The sequence below is a fragment of the Poecilia reticulata genome, chromosome 21 (assembly GCF_904066995.2).
Source record: "Poecilia reticulata chromosome 21, P_reticulata-male-v2, whole genome shotgun sequence".
NCBI classification, from domain to species: Eukaryota; Metazoa; Chordata; class Actinopteri; order Cyprinodontiformes; family Poeciliidae; genus Poecilia; species Poecilia reticulata.
This window is the reverse complement of record NC_088850.1, coordinates 17,495,216-17,516,688: the sequence shown is the minus strand read 5'-3', so window position 1 is coordinate 17,516,688 and position 21,473 is coordinate 17,495,216. Positions and strand designations below refer to the sequence as shown.

Here is a 21,473-nt window from a genome sequence, read left to right as displayed (position 1 = left end):
AGCCAGCTGAGGGCACCTTTGTCTGAGCAGCTCTTCATGCAACCAGGGGACCCGTTTTCCTTCGTGCAGAAGCTTGTCATCTATCATTACTCGAGGCGGCCTTGAAAAGTGATTCTGGCAGACAGCGCCAGCCTAATGTCCGGGGGGCTCCCCACGTAAGCAGCTCACTGCGGGGCAAATTGGCCAAACGATGACCATTATTTCACGAGAAATATGGTTAAAAATAGAACAAAAACAAGAGTGATATTTCAGACGATAAAGGTGTCAGAGAGATTCTCGATGGCTTTGATTTTACCAGTTTTTGAGAAAGTTACTTTTTTTCCTCCCCCCTTTTTGTTTGATGCACCAGGGAGGATTTATACCAGGAGTGGATTTTAGTTTGGTTTGCTCTCCCTTTCTATTTAACATGCAAATAGCATAGCAAGTTCAGACAGGTTAACACAGCGGGGCTTCCTTAAAAAAAATATTCCAGTGTGTGCACTACAAAAAAAAGCTAAATGGTACCAATGTTTTTGGCATTAGAACGGCTGCACCAGCTTGGAATAAAAATGGAAAACAAGCTGCAGGTTGTTGGTCTGGTAGCACCCAACTGGGGTCTATAAAACATGGAGGATAATTTTGCATGTATTCAGTGGATAGATAATGGACAAGACATTCTAACGCATGTTCAGTTCAGTCTATTTATTTGTATACAGACACAGACATCAATGATGTCATCTATACAATAACACCAAAAAAAGAAAAAAGAAGTTAAGCCAAATGCCAAGTGGCTGAATATTAGGATATGTAATTGCAATATAATTCCTGAGGTTTATTTTTCTTCCCCAATCAAAATGTCACTATCACTCTTTGTGAGATTTAAAATCTCAGCCAGTAAAAATCCTCTTCAGGACACGAAGTCAATATACACAAGATGAATGATCTAAATGCAGAATTTGAAAGCGTGGCATTGAAATACAATACTCCACTAAATAAGTCAAGCACTTATCTGGGAGTGCGTTACCCGACACACTGATATTGTGATGACAAACTGGGATTTGATACATTTTGCAACTGTTTAACTGTATTAGCAGCAGGCCTTAGTGCAGGGGAAAAACACAGTAGTTCCCAGCACATCAAACCAAAGTAAAGTGAAGCCAAAAGTGAAAGCACAAAAATGTAATAAAAAGGTATCACACTGAAACAGATTATTCTCCAGAAGAAGAAAAAAAGGGGGGAGCATAAGAGTGTGAAGGTGCCATGTGTTTTAAATGAGAACTTATAAAAATAGATGTCGAGAATGGGGGAAAATAGAAATAACACGCAGCCCACACAATGACATCAGAAAGATCCTCTACAGTCTAAAAAGATCCTCTACAAGAACACCAGTGCCTTGAGGACTGGGCTGACAGGAGGATGTGGCATTAGGGTTTTTAGATCTTAGGATATAATAATCTTAGTAATAGATACTTCTGTTAGTTGGACATAAACAGAGAAACTGAAGGCTGAAAAATATCAGCAAACATGGCACTGCAATATTATTTTTTAATATTGTGATGATGGTATCATTTGTAATAAACTCAAAATTTTCTTCCCTTTATTTTCTATTGTCAATGTTATCCCCCCCCCACACACACACACATACACACACCCCAGATTTTGGCTCTTGATAAGTGAGATCTGTATCAAGTTTGGGCAGAAAGGAAGATGAAAGCAGCCAGCACAGTAAATTTATGAACAAGCAGAGTTTGAACGCGTAAAGACGCCTGAAATCTTACAGCCGAACCAAATATTGCATACATGAGCATATTGGTGAACGCATTATCGCACAGACTAATATTGCGATGATCACTGCGACTTCATGTAGTTTGACTGTTCTCTCTATATACGAATGGAAGGTTACATAAAAATGTTTTTGAAAGCTGCTGCTTGTACTTCAGAATTTTCCAAAACCGATTTCTGAAGTTGAGAAGTTTACAGACCCCGGAGATCAGATACATATGCCGCAAAGACTGGCGCGCCTCTTGCATCAACGTTTGCCTGCATCTCAAGCGAAAGCCTGCAGTGTTACTGCTGAATATTTCATAGTTCAAACAGCAAAGTTATGCTAAGGTTCTGACCGCACATGAGCTTTTTTTTTTTTTTTTTAATGTTTTTAAATGTTTAGAGAACAAAAACACCCTCAGACCAAGCTGGCACCGACCACAGGGCGCAAGCTAAATACCGCAGTATGATTTTTTTTACAACTCAAGCCCCCCTCTAAGTGAAGGCTGCACCCCAGAAAAAAAAAAAAAAAAAAAGCACACATAATGAGTCCTGCTCATCAGAGATGCACTGACCCAGGACGAGAATATACACACGACTCATAATCACTGGTAGGAACACAAAGCCCCACCCCCCTCTGATGCCTGTGGCGTGCGCGCCTGGTCACCTCGCTCTGGGATCAAAGGCAGTATGTCGTTCTAATCAGTCCTCACAGTGGGCAACCCCATTAATTCAGTTCTGTTTCATCAGTGGTGAGCAGACCACCAGAGAGGTTTGTGCATTCCTGGGGTCCCGCCGTCGAGGAGTAATCCTATCTCCTAATGACCAGATTCTAACCCTGTAATTGTTCTGAGACCAACGTGGTTTTGTTTGCAGACATAATTGCAAGATTATTTTGGGAAATGGGAGGAAAAAAATAGAGGGGACACACATAGCTAATTTTCTGGGCATGACAGGAAAGTCAAGCAATATTAATGATGCTGTACATCATCAACTCCAGCAGACAATCAACCCCCCACTAAACCAGGCCAACGTCACGCGTTCAGGAGCGTGAATCCATGCACAGCACTAAAATGAAGTGCAAGAGAGAAATGTAACTTTTTTTTTTTAAACCAATGCCATTTTAAATAATAACCTTGGTTAAAATTATCTAATGAAAATCAAGCTGAATATTCTCCATGAAAAAAAAAAGGCAGAAAAATCATGATGTAGCATATACCTGATTGGTTTTGATATCAGTTTTCTTTTACTCCCTGTAGCTCATCTGTCTAATATTAGGATGTTTGTTAGTACATCAGATAATGAACTTTTCGTATCTTACCGTACCTTTGGTCTCTGGTGGATGGGGATGCTCATCACAGACAAATTGGACCTTTGGAGTATTGTCGTCGACACCTGCAGAAACAACAGGAGTTGGTGAAAAAGTTGCGCCTCAAAAACCGAAAATTTAAATCTCTGAGAATGCAGCCGTAACATTTTTTTGTTTACGCCATCTGTTAGTAATGAAGGGGGGAAAACAAAAAACAAAAAAAACAGGCATCTCCTTACTCAAAAAAACAAAAAAAACAATCAAGTGTGGAACAATCTGTATCAGGAGATTTATTAGCGCAGTCTTTGGTGTGGAGAACAGATGAATGACTACACAGAGTCACATCATGCAGAACCCATCAATAACTTTCCAACTGTCGGGAGAGAATCAGAGGTCAGAGACAGATAATTTAGCAGTGGAATAAGGCCAAGCTGACAGCATATGGCTGAAACGCTCCGGAGGCAAATGAACGACTTGATGAAACTGTAAGGGGGAAAGAGACAAATGGCATCAAACGTACACGGCACTAACTGAAGAACGTGGTCTTTTTAAGATGATGACTCAGGGGACGGGTCGCATGAGGAGAGACGTTTCAAAGGGTCCTATTGTAGAACAAAAACAATGCTGGTGCTAGTAAAAACCAGCAATCATGTGATTCCCAGTGGCAGCCTTTGGAAGTCACCACATCTCATTCTTTGTTAGAGGCTGTGCTCCTTTTTGAAGTCCAATTTCAGACGGGGAGAAACAAGAGTTTTAACAGCAGTTAGGAGGGAAAAAATAAAAGAAAATGTTTGATCAGAGGAAATGAAAGGAATAACTCCTGCTTGCAAAAGTGTTCATATGTATAGATTTTTTATTAATATTATTCGCATTTGGTCCCATTAGACTTTAAAGTGTTTGATCAGGAGTTTGTGTGAAATGTGGTGGTGGCAGTATCATACTGTGGGAATGTTTTTCTAAACCAGGAACCGTTATAGTGTATAAGGCTGTAGATTCAAATTCGTGACACCTAAGGGGGGGCCGGGGGTACTAAGCAAACGCAAATTTGTCCCATAGTTCTTGATAGAAACTATGCATCATGTTAAATTCACTTTACCAATATGCACTACTTTGTACTGGTCCAACATAACCCACTTTAAAGGTCTTCACCACTTTATCTCCCAGCTGTCTGGAACAGTCTTCTGACTGCATGATGCTTTTGGTCTGGTGACTTCTGAAGGCAGCAGATCTCACCGGATTTTAAATGAAGTTCGAGTTGCAGCACTTAAGATTTTCGGGGAAAATTTGGAAAGCCATATATGCTTTTACGTCCTCTTCACAGTTTTCAATATTGCATCATTAGACAAAGCAAAAATGCTCAAGTGGTAAAAAAAAAAAATGTACAAGGGAATTTCAGCGGGGCAGTAAAGAAGAAATCTGAACTAAAATAAGACGGTAATTAAAAATATAAAATGCCAGAGGAGTCACTCTAAGGCTGCACAACTGCCATCATGGAGGTTTTGCAGTCCTGGATTGTGGGTATAGAGAAAAAAAATCCTATTTTAGGCTCAAAAGGATTTCTACCATTTTTAATAATCTAAATGCATCACGCATGGATGTAATCCCTACGTGTGTTCCAGCACGCCTTTGCAACTGCTTACAAAAGCAGCGTAAGGGAGAAGGCACAATAAATTAGCGTTACCTTCTGAAAATGAATAAAATTATACTCATTGTTGGAATTGATCTCATGTTCTAATGCAATCAGATGCGGGCCGAGAGTGGCTTTTATTTACAATTTAATTTTTTTTTAGTTCCTTTCAATAAATGCAGGAAAACCTGGAGCCTCTGAGGAGCCGCTGACAGGCTGCTATTATGCTGGGCAGCTCATAATCACAGCATTTCTGTTTGTGCGTGGTTTATGATGTGCAGACACATTTCTCTCGCCAGCTTTCTCCATGAGGTACACTGCCTAAAAGTAGCTTTTTTTAAGATATGTAAAAAAAAAAAAAAAAAAAAGAATAATAAAAAAAAGTTGACACATTGGCTGCTTCCAAGTAACACACTGATGATACGGACCTTTCTTTAAGGACTGGTGGCAGCGTAGAGCCGACCGCATGAGGCAGCGCAGGCAGGGAAACCTTTTCAAAAAGTGAAATGTCATCCAACGCTCATTCATCATCTTCTGCTGAATCTGCTTTCAAGTCACACACATCACCGCAGACTTAACAGTCTGTACAACATGATTTTGACTCGATTTTTTCTTTTAAGATGAGAAACGGTGAATGAAGACGTGCTTCTTTATTCTTTAAGAAGAAAATAAAGTGCGTGACTTCCATTGTAATAATTGTGCAACTACAGAAAGCAACCTTGCCAAATCCTCCCTCAGTAGGATGACAAAAGACAGCAGCTTCCCCCCTACTTTTAGTTTCCAGTTTCTACTGCAGAGTGTAAGTGCTAAAGAGTTTTGACATATGGCTGTTTATGTAATCAAACCAATTTAAAACGTTCAAAATTAGAACAGTTGCATAAATTAGAAGTGTTTATCAAAATGTGCTTTTAAATGCTTCACTGAATGTGTTTATATTCAGCCAAGCTATGAAAATAAGCGGGACTTGAAATTCGGAATACATGGGAAATTTTTCAAGATTTTTTTCATCCCAAAATGACCATAAATGACCCATGTTACTGTCCCGCCACACATTCAGCAGGACGGTAAGGAACAAACATCCATCCATCCGTCTGTAGCTCATTGTTGGAGAAGGCGACATCTAGGGCTCACAAAGTCTCTATAACAAACTATAAATGCAAACAAATCCTTTCAGTTCAGGCCAGCCCTTTTCATCAGACATTTCTCAAACTCTATCGATCATCTCTGAAACATATGGACAGATGTAAAAATTGTGTTTCTCGTCTCTCTCAGTCCCCAGTTAGATGCTGTGGAAAACTTGCTGGATGAGCTCAAGATCATTTCTAGGGATTCTGCAGAGAGGAATGGTCAAAGATCTCGCTCTCTTTATTCTCAGCGTTATAAAAACGAGACTAAGTGCTCAATTGATCCAAAACGGCGGTTATGTGATCTATTAACAGAAGCGGTACCAATCATTGTGACATCTGGGATTCTGTTAAAGGCCTTATTTTACCTATTGTAAGCACTTAAATTGGGGTTAGTTGTATTTAAATAGTGCTAAGATTTATAATATAGGCTTTTTCCTTTTTTTTTTTCCTTCTTTAAATCAGAGGTGCTGATAAATGTGGCCTGCGCTGCAATGCTTTAAGAAAAACTAATTCGTAAAAATAAACCCTACAGGGAAAATGTTTACCGTGTCAGAAAATTAGAGACATTTTCCATTAACTCTACACAAAGCAGGATCATTAACCAACTCACTGACTTCTCCCTATAGGTTTTTTTTTCCCTCTGCTTCTAATTATTTGTTTACTTATTTGTAATAAAGCACAGGGACTCCATCAGAGTCACCAAGGACAGCCTTGCTATACCTCATAATATGTAATTAAGGAAAACTTTAAAAAATAAATACATTTAAAAAAAAGTCTAATGATTTGCATAAAAGGTACACAAAATAAATATTGTGACTTACGGTTTTATTTCATACCAAAATCTGCTTCCTCTTGTATTTAAATGATGCACACACACGCAAAAAGTTCCGTCTTGCCAATTATTGTAAACTTGTCAAAATCAGGCCCGGCTACAAATCATCTATGCAATTATCAATTGATTGAAGCAGCTATCTAACTGTGGAAAAACACTTAGAGGCATAATACATCAATTTTAATGGCATTTCTTAATCAGAACGTTCAGCAATCAGCAGAGACCAATTAGGCCTGAGAGATAGAGAGCCGCCATTAATAATCAAAGTTGGCTGCCATCACACTGGCTCCATTCTCCAAAGGTTGCTGAAGTTATTTACAAGTGGACTATTTATTTCACTTGAGAGCGAGCTGTTGTCTGATTCTATAAGCGGCGGAAGGAATATTCATAAAAACAGACAATTCTGACCCATTTTCTTTAACAACAGTGAAATAATGCAAAAGGAATGACTGCAGGTGGATTGTTCCTCACATAAAACGCAAAAGAAAAAAAAGAAAGACTTCTCTTCAAGTGAAAATAATTCCGTGTACAGTGAAGAGGGGGAACGGATAGGCTGCTCTCATAAATGAGAAGAGGAGTCTCCTCCAAGTGACAAAACAGTCCTCCGTCCCACAGGCACAGGGAAATGACAAAGGATATCTTCACAATGCCACCTTCAGCTGCCACCTTATTAACATTATGGGCAGTTTTATTGTGGAGGAAGCCCGCATGTCTTTGAATACAAAAGTAAGCCAACCTGCCGTGCATAAAAATGTACGAGCTGGACACAGACCAGGCAGAGACAATGCCCTTTATGTCTTTCCGGGCAGCAGTTTACTTCTCTCTGATTTCCATTGTTCCCCTTCCTTGGCAGCGAATATGAGTGGCAATTTCCTGACTTTCAAGTCTTCTACTGTGAGCTATGAAAGTGTAAAGAGAGGTTAAAACTCCTAGACCTAGAGCTCCAAATACTTTTTTCTTTAAAGAGGTATATTTCACTGCATCAAATAACAGTTGGTTGGTGTACTAAAAAAAAAAGAAAAGAAATTAGATAAAAGTTAGGGACTTGTACTTTGAAGGATAAATGAAGATTAGCTTTTTCCAATCAAAATTCCAAACTTTGTGTGTTACAGGGATTATGATGAAGTAGGTTTTCACTCCGTGCGCAGCTGTGTACCATTCCAACAGGCAATCAGTCTGCAAATAAACAAGCTCCCTTCTTTAATATTTCTTAACATATGTTGTGCAGTAATTTGTAAAGTCAATTAATTGATCCTGATCATTGTGGTGCAGGTATTTATACAGAGAAGCCACTGCCAGAATGAATTAATCAACGTTGGGAGTGCACGCTCCGTGGCTTTACGAAGTCTGGGACGGAGCCAGCGGTTTATAAGCCGATGCGTTCCTTGAACGAACACGTCAGAGGCAAAGGCAAACAGGTCATAAATGGGCCGCCGTTACGGATGCACATTCCACCTTTAGCAAACACATGATTTATGTATCCTCTTAACTGAAAAGCCACCTTTTAACTCGCCACTGTTGGAATATGCAAATCGGACATGGCCGTAAGCCACCGTTGTACACTTTCAATAATTGTGATCTATTTATGTATTCATTGCTTACCGGAGAGAAATGATTTGGGAGACTACAGCTGTAAAACTGAGAGGAGAAAGACGGAGATTTATATCACGGGGTGAAGGCAAACAAAAGCTAACGACTTATACTAATTTTGCACGCAGGTCAATTACTAAGAAAGACTGCTCATTAAACCATTTTTATTGTAATATTTTAAATTAAAAACAGGTTCAAGTGTTGTTGCCTCCAGTGAAGATGGTTTTCCTCTTCAAGTAATTTAAAGCCTGGTTTACACCTGTTCCATGTCCGTACTCCTCTAACCCTGCTCCAGCCCTACGTCTTCATAAAAAAAAAAAATTATTCTATTTTAAATTGTAATTTTTTTAGATACCTGATTCTTTCAATACCCTCAAATAAAAGCTGGTACATTTCCATTTTTACAGCTCGTTTTAACGAGGGATGGAGGTTACATTACTGAATGATGTTTATTGCAAAACACACGTAAGATAATGAAGTGCACACTATAAAAATGATTAAAGGTTCATAAAGGGCTGCTGGGGAAGCCGTGGCTGTCAAGCAACCACAAAGCACAGTTTTTTTTTTTCTTTTCTCCACTGCTGGAGAATAATGGGCCACTCACAAAACAACCAAACACAGCAGCGGTTTTGTTGTGTTGATGGGTTACAAGATGAAAAAAAGATTTTCCATGTCCATATCCCTCTCTTATAGAGCTAACAGGCTTAACCTGCCCCCTGTGGAGCTTCTCTCCACCAGGCAGCCCCCCAGAGCGCCCGGCGCCCCCAGAAGTAGCCTTACAGGCCGGGATCCAACCCAGACTCCTGCCCCCTGTTGCCTAATCATACTGAGGAAATTCACACACTTTTTGGGCATTCAACACACTCTTTCTTTAGAGTTTTGCTTATTAAATCACAATATGCTTAAAAGGAATATTTAGGTTTGTATTTGTGTATCCTAGTATGCTATATTATTATTGTGGTTTCCTAGAGCTTACTGACTTGTAGCGTTTTGACAAAATGATTGATTTTCGGTTCATTTCCAGAAAAGCCCTGCTGATGGACAAGCTGGAAAAAGACCTTAACTACCAAAACTTCATTAAGGTTTTTATTTTTGGAAAAAAAATAAATAAATAAAAAACACAAGATAAGCTAAAGCAAAAACCTAAAACACAAACTGCATGCTGTATAGATAATATACAGATACTATACATACATATGACAAATATGAATGATAAAAGTATGGTTTTAATTAAAAATGGACAATACATGTGGAAAATCAAGCAGAATATCTTACAGAATTGTGTCCTTGTACTTTTTGAAAATAAATTTAAGCAAAATTGTTCCTGTATTGTAACAGATACCATCTCAGAAACTAGACTGTCATCTTAAAGTTGACAAATATTGGAACTGTATACAAAAATACAGTGAGTAATTGTTTTGTTTTTTTTGGTCAATAAATCATTCAGCTTTAGTAGAGATGCACAAAGATATAAGGCTACTGACCAGAGACAATTTTCACCTTCACCCTCCCTGATTGGGCAGTGACAGCTCAAAAGAACTGACTAAAATCTGTCTTTTTCTGGTCAGTGAATGCACCATACCGAAGCACTAAAAACACTTCTCTCCGGTGCAGAAGTTGATCTGAAGGAAGACATAATGTTAAACATTTAACCTCGTGTGATGTGCAAAACCCAAGTGGAAGAAGTTGTTACCACTAGAAACTGCTTGCGTTTATTTTAAAAACAAAAGAGGGAACCACTTTTAGGTGGCTTGTGTTTATTACTACAGTCGCAATATTGTGTGCCAAGATTTATTTTTTTGATTATAGAAGAGAACTCATGCGCGTGTTGACTGCCACTGTAAAAAAATGAGACGGTGGTGACATGTGTGTTTTCCCCCCTTCATTCGGATAAATAATTAGTAAAACCATGTAAAATAGAGAGCAGAGAAGAATTGGGCTGCTGTCTAAAGACTGATGCCATTGAGTAGCTAGACAAGGCTGTTCAGTGGGTTTAATCAAAAGGACTATGTACATAGACCTGTTCTGAAAATCTTAACCTTAAATGGCTGGACCAAAAGTAAATTATCTCGACCTCTAATCTATGTCATGGAAAAGAACACACTGGAAACTATTTTCACTGATAGCATGTCAGTAGTTCATTTAGGGTGCTACCTAAACAGAGAGTAACACTTCAGAAGATAACAGGAAGGCTAAACATTACATCACAGCGTTATTCTCTTGAGCTTTCAACCTCGATCATGAAAAGTATTTTCTTTGTAAATATTGGACGGCCATTAAAAATCTAAAATCATTTTCTAATTAAAGGTTAGAGAATATATACACAGACTGCAGTTGGGAGTTATGCTGTGCTAGTTGAAAACAGTGGAAATGGTGAACTGAAAATAAAAATGGCAGCATAGAAACAGTGAAATATCGTCTCTGCTTTTATATATAAAAAAAATTGTTCAACTTGAGTTGGAAAAAAAAAGAACTCCGTTACTTATTGTTCCAAAAGAGAAATAAAAAAAGAGCTAATAAGTGGCAGGCTCAACGCTTTACAAAACTGGAGACTACAAGTCAACTAGTATGCTGACTGGTTCATCTCTGCTCCTATATACAATAGGCTACATGTACACTAATATACAGGACATCCAGGTTTATATTTCCATTAAATAAAGATGGCATCTGTAAAAAAATAACCCTCGAATTGCAAATTTTATCAAAATATATTAGTCTTCAGAATTAAAAACCAGGCTTAAAAAGACAGAAACAACATTGAAAGGGATCTACCAACCCAAGTCTCAGTGGATTCACAGCTTAGTGCATTTTGAGACCATTCAGGTTGCTCAACAGGGAAACTGCAAGCTTTTTAGAAATGTGATACCAACATCACGAGCTCTTCAGTGACTGTGTTCAAGAGGGCAGCTGAAGAGCACGCTTTTCATAGTTCACTGATTTCTAAAGAGCTTTGGAAGCACGGCATTCGCTCGTGGCCTCTTGCCCTCATGTCTTACTAAGTATATTATGCTTTATAATGGCAGCTGATGCAAAATATTAACTGCGTTTTCAAGCAGAGATATCACTGCCCCTGAAATCCAATAAAGCCATAAAGGTTGGAGGAAGTAGAGGCGACTTATTCACATCTGCCTGCACAGAAGCTAAATTCACTCAAGAAATTCCTGATCCGTGTCCATTCCCCCCCCCCCTTGTCCTTACAGAGGGCTTCCATACCTGTCAGCATGGAGTGATTTCTCCAACTTTTCATTAGGTGGTGCTCAGTTTTTGGAGCAGAGTGTAAGCAGCACCACCAAGCTGCAATATTGGTCCTTGCTGAGAAGAATAAAAAAAAGAAAAAAAAAGAAAAGAAAAACAGGGACACAAAAATATAAACTTCACACTTTTTTGGCAGAAATGGATGAAATCCTCATTCTTGTTGGAAAACAAAAACAAAATCACTACATGTAATTTCTTTTCAAAGATGTACACAGCTAAACGATGCAACACAGATAAAAATAAAAACAATTGTAATTTTTGTAAAGCTTGTTTCTCTATGTACTCTGACACAAAAATCCTTTTTGAAACCTGCTTTAGTTATGCATTCCATGTAGATTTTTAATGAATGAGTTGGGCGTCTTCAGATCAATTAACCAACTGCTGGCTGCAACGTTAAGCTTGGATACTGCTGTTACTACCAGCAGATATAGATAATCGAAGTTTAGTTCTGGTGTCATTTAAACTGCATGTCTCCCCACTTATGCACGGGGGAAAAAAATTAATAAATGTAACGCGGCATCTTGATGAGCAGCTTGCCCTCATCTACCAGTCAGCACCCCGAGTGTGCGGAGGGGAATCTAATGTGATACTGCAGGGATACAAAAGGATGGCCTCAGTTAAAAAAAATAAAGAAATTATAAAGAATAAGAAAATAAAGAAATAAAGCCAACCCCAGCAGCTGTGTTCAAGCTGGGTTTACAAAACAGAAATGAAGTATTGTGGTTTTAGAAAGATTAATGTGCAACAGTGAGCTACATTACACTAGCCAGCTGCTGGCACTAGATCTGTATTTATCATACCGCTATTAGAGAGGGGGGAGCTGAATTTCTAAAAGTGATTGGGGAATTTCTATTCTGTCATAAACAACTAAAAATAAATATGAAAACCACCAAGTTAAAATCAGTCGTAATCACGTCGCTATTAGACAAAAAGTCTAATAGAGTAATCATGAAAATGTATCTAGCATGCGTTTGGAATGAATGTTGTCCAAAATCTTTCTTTGAAAAAATAAAAATAAAAATAAAATAAAAGTCTCTTCCTCTGTACTTAAAATCCAAATAAATTCTAGGAAAACTGTTTTATTAGGTCAGAGAAGACACATACCAAGTAATTTAGGCAAAGAAGGTTCAGAGGAACCGAGATGAAGCATTTAGGTCTGAGAACTTCCAAGAAAAGCAGTGGTGGCATGATAAAGGCATGTTTCAATGCCAATGAGGATAGAGGAATATCTTCCATTTCACTTTATATCAGCAGGTAGATTGTTGAGTCTTAGACATGAGATGATGTTCCAGTAAGATATTGATGCTAAACAACAAAACTGGTTTCAGAAGAAGAAAATAAAGCTGCATTAAGATCTTTGGAAATTTCTGAGCTATTATCGCATACATCATCCCTCAGTTGATTATAGAAAATTCGCAATGCAGTCAAACTACAGGACCAAACTATGTTTTGTAAATCCCTAAAGTTATTTGTAGTATCATCATTCTACTCAGAGTAGATGCATTTCTGCTTCTCATTTTGAACATTATTTTCCTTTTCAAATAAACTTGTCCATCTGCTTTGCCCATCCACATTTCAGGCTTAATCTGATTTGACACATTTTAGTTTTTCCCTTTTTAATGTTCATTAGTGGGCAATTTGTGCCAGTTTTCTTGTCGCATTGTGCTTCTTCTGGCTCTGTTAGCTTCAAAACCTCATAAATGAAATTAATTTACTTTGTATGCATTTGTGTGTGAACTGTGAGAACATTATGCGCTTCTTGTTTTATAGATCCTCACTCACTGTCACAAGTGCCTTCAACAGCAAAAGAACTGTTCTTTTTTGATTGTGTCAGATTTGCACAAAGGAGTGGTGACTTTATTGTTAATAAAGACAGTGAGAATGCTGAAGCTATGTGGTTAATATTTAATGGAAAATAAGATAATTGAAATATCCAAACTTTTCTACTATTGTTACTTCATCATGTGGCTGTCAGGAGCTTGATACAAGAATTTGTTCTCTGCAGGTTTTTTTGACACATAAAACGAAAACATGCAAGAGTGTCATTTTGCAGGAATCACGTGCTGCAAGAGAAGCACCAAGACAGCATGCCAGTACTTGGAGTGTGCTAAAGATTAAGAGCAGCATTTTTTTTTTGGAAATACACTAATGTGGTTTGAAGAAAAATTTCTAACAAGACAGGATAAAGACTAACTATTACATAATGAGATGCACATTCATTGTGGCACCAAAAAGCTTTCTAAAACCTTCCATCTCCATATTGAAGTAAAGCATACGAGCATGTTTTTATCCTTCAACACAAGTCTTTTAAAACAACAATTACAATTTCTCAATCTTCAAAAAAAATTAATAAATCAACATTCATGCTTTTATTTTTGTAAAAACCAATTTCAGAGTCAACAAGACGTGACAAAAAATAATAAAAGAACCACCAGGTTTACTGATCGGATTCTGCACACATTCTTAAATGGAGACAAGAAACGGACTCAATGTGAAGGAGATAGATAAAAACCTGCAAGGGTGCCTCTTTAAAATGTGGCCACAAAAAAATAGAAAAAGAAAAACCTTTTAACCTTGAAGAAAATGGAGTTCATCTCTTACCAAAGGCACAAAATCATGCACAACTGCTCTTCATTTTCATTTTGATTGAGGGCACGTTACTCCAGATTGGCCTTCTAATATTCACGGCTCCAACTGAATCAGTATAATTGGTCGATACATTCTTGCTCCAATATTTTGCTTTGGTTAGCAGCTGTGGATAAACAGAAGAATCACACGTGTGACTTTGAAAGAACCGAGAGACAATGGGAACGGCTCTGTCCCTTTTGCTGCCGGAGCTGTGGACGGCAGCAGACGCTCTCCTCTGCTCCCGACTGCTGTTACGGTTTTCCTACAGGATAATAATTTCCTGTTTCCTTTGAGGACTGACCTGCTGATTCCAATTTTCATCAATTTAAAATTATTATACGCGAGAGACAAAAAACATATGCAGCATAAGTGGGATCCAACAGAAAATGAAGGAAAGAGTATATACATCTGAGAATTAACCTAATTTTTTCTTTTTTTGAGTCGAATAAAAATCAAAGAACAGTGATGCAAATGCATTATGTTGGTTGATGCATTTATAGGCCACAAATAGTATGAGTTCTTGGGAGCTGATCACAACCTAATCTAGAAATTAAACTACTCTTTGTCTCATATCTGCATCTTTTACTAAAAAAAGGGTGTCCAATAATTACCAGCTGGAGACCCGTTTGCTTCTGATATTACAGCCATCACTAATGATCAAGCACAACCTCAGTGGCAGCAAAACAATACATCACCTTTCTCAACTTCAAAAAGAGAGCTTCGAGAAACAAAGCACTCGTGATGAACCCCAAAGCCTGATCAGGCTCACAAGGGATGCACCGGAAGCCAACGAGTGCTCGTCCAACAACCCACAGGACCCAAATGATCCGCTGCCAACACCCCTCACCGCACGCCGTAGGACTCCCTGGCAGGCTGGAGTCGTTCTGGCAGTGGACGGGGAGACCAATGAGCAAATTTGGTTACTCCAAATTTGCTCAGACTACACAGAAGCCTTCCCTTCCTAAAGCATTCTTCATGGGCAACGATAAAGAAATAATAAGCAGCCTTGAGCTACAATATTGCAACTTGCTGACCATAACAACAAGATTCAGGTTTTTTTTTTTCTGTGTGTGTGTCCGGCCCTTACTAATAGGATAAATGCCTCGGGGTAATTTCTAAATGAATTCCTCAGGCCAAAGTGGTTCCCCAAGCCAACCCAAAGCACATTTGATAGAGAAGGATTATCCCTGATTGAGTTTATTTCAGAGAAGCTGGTGATGAACTGAAAACACCATCATGCTTCCACAGAGGCAATTCTTGCCCAAACAATAACAGCTCTGCAGCTGAACGTACTCTACAGAGGGTGTTCAGAGCACTTCTTTTTTTTTGGCTTGCTGCCACAGTGACACCTCTATATTACCGCCTTGTGATTATCCACCTACAGCCAGTGGTTCCTCTAAATATCTTTAGTCATACTACACGCATGAGGTGAGAAGACCCCCGCTAAACGGCTCCAGCTCTGAGGCAAACGCATTGTCTTACCTCACCGAGAGCGGAGCTCCCCCGTCTGCTCTGAGAGGACTAGGACTAAAGCCCTTAATCCCCCGCCTTGATTTGCGATAGCCTGCTAGGTTTTTAAATGTCATCAGTGAGGAAGTGTGTCCTCCTCCTGCCCCACATGCTCAGCTTATTAATACAAGACTGGGGTGCATTTATTTGGGAAAAGAAACATGTCAGACTGCGCGCCATCTATTTATATACAGTAAGCCATGCTCAAGGCTCCAGCAGCAGCAGCAGCAGTGAAGTCTGACAAGTGAGATGTTGGATATGCAAGTTCACCATAAATCTTGCTAAATACAGACCGCACATAAACTCTGCTAATAATGTGACATCCATCCGATTCTTCTGGAGACTTTAGATGCCTGGAAATAAAACAAAAGGCAAGGACTCGTCTGCAGGAGGACCACTAAGGAGATGGCTGCAAAGTTTTGCTTCAACACCAGGGAAGGAAGAAAAACAATGCCCCTACAGTCTCATGTTTACAGTTGCACTACAGTACCTTGCTTTAACACATGGGACTTATGGGGAGTAATGCTTTACTGTCAGGAGGATGATGCACTCCAAGTTTCTGGATTTGCAGAAGACTAGGGGTTTAAAAATACAGTTGCTACAGTGTGTGGATTGGTGCTAAAGTGTTTGGGAGAAGATTAGACTATAAAAACAGAAATAGTTTAACACAGCAACATAACATTAACACCCCAATGATAATGTGCGCACCATTAAAAGCATCACTACATTAACTGTAACAGTTTTTGTCCCGAATTAAACTAATGCCGTTTTTTGGCTTTAGACCCTTACCATTCTACCTGCTCAACAGCCCCCGAGACCTGAAGTTTTAGATTTTTTTTTTTTTGTCAATTACAGGAGCGCTTGCGCACAAAGCGGGCGCCCGCACACACCATTTGTCAGGCTATGGTCCTGAGCTAAAGGCTGGCGGAGAAACTGATGATCCTCCTCCTTCATTCATTCGTGGTAGGACAAGTGTCCGCGTCGGAACTCCTCGCCAGCACAAAGCATGTCAAAACCCGGCGCACACGGAGCCAGCGCGCTGACATGACGGAGCGCTTACCTCTGCTGCCGCTCGCCGCTCCTGTCCCTCCTCCTCCGGGCGTTTGTCCTTGTTTCGCTACGGCGATGGTTTATGCGTGAGAGCTGTCTTTATCCCGCAAAGACCGCAGTTGCATTTTACAACCAGTGGAGCAACACTGTGCGGTGGCCGTGCGCTGCTCTGCGAGTAGACCCCCTCGGTGCTCGGCCCAGGCTCGTCACTTCAGTGTGGACAGAGGACGGGACTGGATAGACGCGTCTCTGTGCGCTCGTTGCGCGGCAGCGGCGGATCTGCGTTGTGAGCGACTCGCTCGGACGGACTGGCAGGCTCACCGTGTGGCCACTTTACTCCCGATGCTGCTCCTCCCCTTTCACTCCGCTCCGCTGACAAGCCCTCCAGCGCCACCACCCCGTGGCTCTGCGTAACTGCACGCACCTGACGACCTCCATCAGTACACCATCATCTCCAGAGGTTCACTGGTTCATTAGCAGCCGTCACTAAATCCACATTTAGTTGAATCTAGTCAATTCCTATGACACACACGCACAAAAAAAACAAAAAAAAAACCCAGAAGATAACCTTGAGGACTATTCCACTTTGATGACTGTCCTCCAAAATGTGTCCTAACCCACCATTTTTTTTTTAATAATGCCTGATCCTGCAGGACACAATAAAAGGCATGTCAAATCTAAAACAGTTGCATGACTCATTAAATTTTAGTAGAAGTATTAAATATGATACTCATGGGGATTTAATTCTAATAATGTTAAATAAGCTGTTTTGGTAATGAATCCTACAAAAGCATTTGGATTAGAATTTCAAAACCAGAGGCATTGGTTCATTAACTATTATTCTTAATTATGAACAGTGCACAGCAGAAAAAAAAAATCAAGGCAAATAGGATTACATTATGAACAAATGAACTTAAGTTAAAGTTTTGCACTGTTATAAAACTTGTGGTTGAGAAAGTTTGTGTTGAAGCAAAATTTGCTTAAAGTACAACTCTATGAGTGAATATAATGAAAATGGTTTGAATGCTACTTTGTTAGGATACATTTTAAAAGTTTTAAGTTGAGCAATATTACTTGAGCAGTGAGTCACAAACCACTCAACTTCTTTCTTAAAACAGACATCAGACCAAGACGCCTTCATGAAAAATACAATCAAGGTTTTTACTAGTCATGATTCTCTTGCCAAGGCGGACTCTGCAGAGGGCGTCTGTTGTGATAGAGAGGATCCTTTGGACCCATTGATCTTGTTTGTCCAGACTAATGACTGCAGTACCGAAACCGCATCCTTAGGACAGAGGTGGGAACGAGTGATTATTTTTCCATCACAATACTTCTCAGTCTTTCCATGCAAGTCGTGATGTCCAAATCCTGAAGCGAGTGCAAAGTCAACACATGCACATTTAGAGTCCTAAACCCTTAAGTTAGTCGTCGTGTTTATTTGACAGAGCAAGTAGCGAAGGGAACGCTAAAAGAATATGTGCCAATGCTGGATTTCCCATTAAAAAAAAACTGCCCAAATCCAAAGGACTTTTATGTTCCTGTATTTTACAGTCTTCAACTCGATGCCTTTCAAAGTACATTTGTTGTAAAACTAGTACTTTAAAGTGACAGTGCAGCTCTGTGTATTACCCAAGTACAAAGAAATGGACTTTTATGCTGCTGTATTTTACTATCTCCAACTGATACATCTTTGAAATTCAGGGTAGTCGGTGGAACCTGAGATAACGTTAGAGTGTTGGTTGCATTTGTGATAAATACTTTCAAGTCAAGTAAAACTGAAGAGAGGCGACACTAATGGTAAAGACCGAGATGAATCCATTGTGGTTCTGTCAATACTCAAATACTTCTGCCTTAGGTGCTTTATCAGTCTGAGCTTTAGTGTATACAGAGGAAACATTATTCTTAAGACATTCTCAATATATTCCATTAGTTTATTGCACAAATATTTCCATTAAACATTGACTTATGTTTGAGGCAACTGAAAACACAGGGTTTCCCCCAGAAAGCTTGCCAAGACCGGTACTCAGGGCGTTAAGACGGTCATCCAGCCACCCTCCGTGTTTTTGAGTAAAAAGATTTTTAAAGTGGACAGGAAATTTGAATATATCATTTGATAGTTAGGCATTTTTGGAAGACTGGAAGATTAATACCTCAAAACCAACTATAGAGTCTTAAAAAAGGTAATCACTAATAAATTAACAATACTAAGATTGGTGGGAGCACAAGTAAATCCTGGTGGCCCGCCAGGATTTAGGGACAGCCTGAAACACAATTAAACATTACATTGCTCAGTTAAAATTATCCAACACAACCTTGACGTTGTGTTAGAATTTAACACATGCTGTAATATACATGTTAATAGTTTGTGTGAATTTAAACATTTACTCTGGCGTGCTCGAGTTAAACTTAAATAATCCTTAAGCAAAGATCTACTGAAATGAAATGCATGCACTGCTGCACCAGCATCACTGGTTAAACTAACTGGTTCATCAGAGCAGTCTCTCTGTCCTACCTGGTGGTTAAATGCTGGTAATTACATTCACTTTGCATCCTGGTTGTAAATCAGTGCCTGATTAGAGGGGCTAGAACGAAAAATCAACAGGCATCTCTCTGGTGTGGCACAAATAGCCTGAAATCAATGTCCCTTGTTTTTTTTTTTTTTTTCTCTCCTGACCACAGAGAGAAGTGCGACATGGTCAACAAAAGCCAGAGGGATAGATGATGAATGACATGCTGATGTTGTGAAGGACGCAGAGATATGTCGCGACAACAAGACAGGTGCAAGCAATTCATTAATTATACATCAATTCAATTAAACCGATAGCTTTTTAACATTCGAATAGCTCGCCGCTATCTCGGCTGCTAAATGTGCAATTAACTCGGACAAGAACGTTTCAGTCCACAGAAACGCCTTCGAATACTGACAACAACCTTCAAGAAGAAGAAGAAGAAGAAGTGACTGCTTGAAACGACGCTCACCTGGCTGCTTTTGGCGCCATTCCCTGCGGCCTCTTCCGCCCTTTAGCTTCAGCTCATACTACAAACCAGACCAGCTGTGCTTGATTGGCTATTGTCGCAGACCCGAGGGGGGGGGGCGTGTCCAGCTTCTTTCATTGAACACGTGGCCGATAAAGCTGTCAAACAAAACCGCACAATCTGGACTTCCAATCAGCTTCAAGTGAACACGCCTGTGCAATATTATTTTGTTGCCATAAATGTAACAACAGCACGAAGGATCACTGAAGAATCTTTTTATTTTCCTTATTTTTAATTAAAATACCATAAAAAGTCGAAATTTATAGAAATTATATAGAGATTTTATCTATTTATTTATTTAGCATCCACACCCTGTTCCAGTAGATGTTGGCCACGGTAATGCACATCTAAGACGCTGCTTCTCAACCGCCACAAAAAAAGAAGGATGATTGAATGCATACATATTAGAGGGCTCCCTACTGTAAAGGTACACTCAGTTGGTGAAATTATAGGTTTTCATTTCACAAACCCTACATCTACCTATGTAACACATTGTTAGCGGTGTGGAGAATAGCCTCAGATTTTTAAAATACACTCGCTTTCCACTTTGTTAGGTACCAGTTTGTTTGCCTCCCCCCCTTTTTTTTGCTTTCTATCTTAGTTCTTTGTGGCATAGATTAAAAAAGGTGTCAGAAACATTCCTTGGGAATTTTGGTACATTTTGACAGCAGCATTGAGCTTCAGTGCTCCTTAAATCTGGAATAAACTTCCATAAAACTCCAAAACATCTGAAACATGGAGTTCTTTTAAATCAAGGCTAAAACCCCACCTGCTTAGAGTTGCCTTTGAACTAAAATAAATGGAACAAGTGGCGTGATTGCATGTATTTCAGTATGTATATTTGGTTATAATGTATTGTATTTACACTTAGGAATATGAAAGTCTTTTTCATTAAGTTTTGTTGGTGAAATGTCTGTCTGAAATAAATTATCATTATCATAACATTGACCAATATGTTCGACGCGCATTGATTATTTTGATGGTGGTGCTCATCAAAATGTAATGTTTGTAACTAGTTTCTCAACTGTTGACTGTATGCTCTTTTTATGACTTCTTATTTTTGTGCTTTTGTGGTTTAAAGGACACGGAACAGCCTTGTTGCTGAAATGTGCTAAAAAAAAACAAACATAATTTATTAAGCGACATGAGATTGTGCAGTTAGTGTGGAGCTTTCCACCACACCGAAAGGTGTTCTGTAAGGCCACTGGAGTATAATTAACTGATTCCCATGCTAAAGACACCAGTTTGAGATGAATTAAGCTTTGGATCACGGTGAATAATCCTGCTAGAAGAGGCCATTAATGGTTCTGCAAACTCACTCAGTCTGTGCAATTAAAACAACCCCTACATTTTCATTTTCACCCAACTTTTTGAATATTACTCCAAATTTGAGTCTGTATGACTTATAGCTTTAATGTTCTTAGCTGACAAGAGTTTCATGCAGTGTGACCTTCTGCTGCTGTAGCCCATCTGTGTCAAAATTCAACAAGTTGTTCATTCAGACATGTTGTACTATACACCTTTGCTGCAACGTGCAGTTGTTTGAGCCACTACTGCCTCTCTTTCATCTCAAACCAATCTGCCGACTGTCCTCTGACCTCTGGCATAATAAACAATTCATCCACAAAACTGACACCTGGAATATTGGACTGTGATCCATTCTGCAGAAAAACTGCCTGCAATCCTCAGACCAGTCTGTTTAGCACCAACGTTTTTAAAAGAACAAGTTTGAAGTTCTTTAAATGTCTTTCTTACACATTCTGATTC

General features: G+C 39.3%; 1 protein-coding gene across 7 annotated transcripts in view; it reads right to left on the bottom strand.

The window, feature by feature from the left end:
- The window catches only part of klhl29 (kelch like family member 29), a 273,850-nt gene extending 254,095 nt beyond the window's left edge, over positions 1-19,755 (bottom strand). The window contains exons 1-3 of one of the 7 annotated variants that reach the window (XM_017302254.2): positions 19,650-19,755; positions 16,681-17,189; positions 3,070-3,138 (exon numbers count right to left, since the gene is read on the bottom strand). The gene's annotated coding sequence lies outside the window, so the exon portion shown is untranslated. Of the gene's footprint in view, positions 1-3,064; positions 3,139-11,441; positions 11,461-16,680; positions 17,190-19,649 lie in introns of those variants that run through there. The other 6 variants (XM_008398295.3, XM_017302252.2, XM_081602206.1 and 3 more) reach the window with 6 other exon arrangements.
- Positions 19,756-21,473: the final 1,718 nt, after the last annotated feature.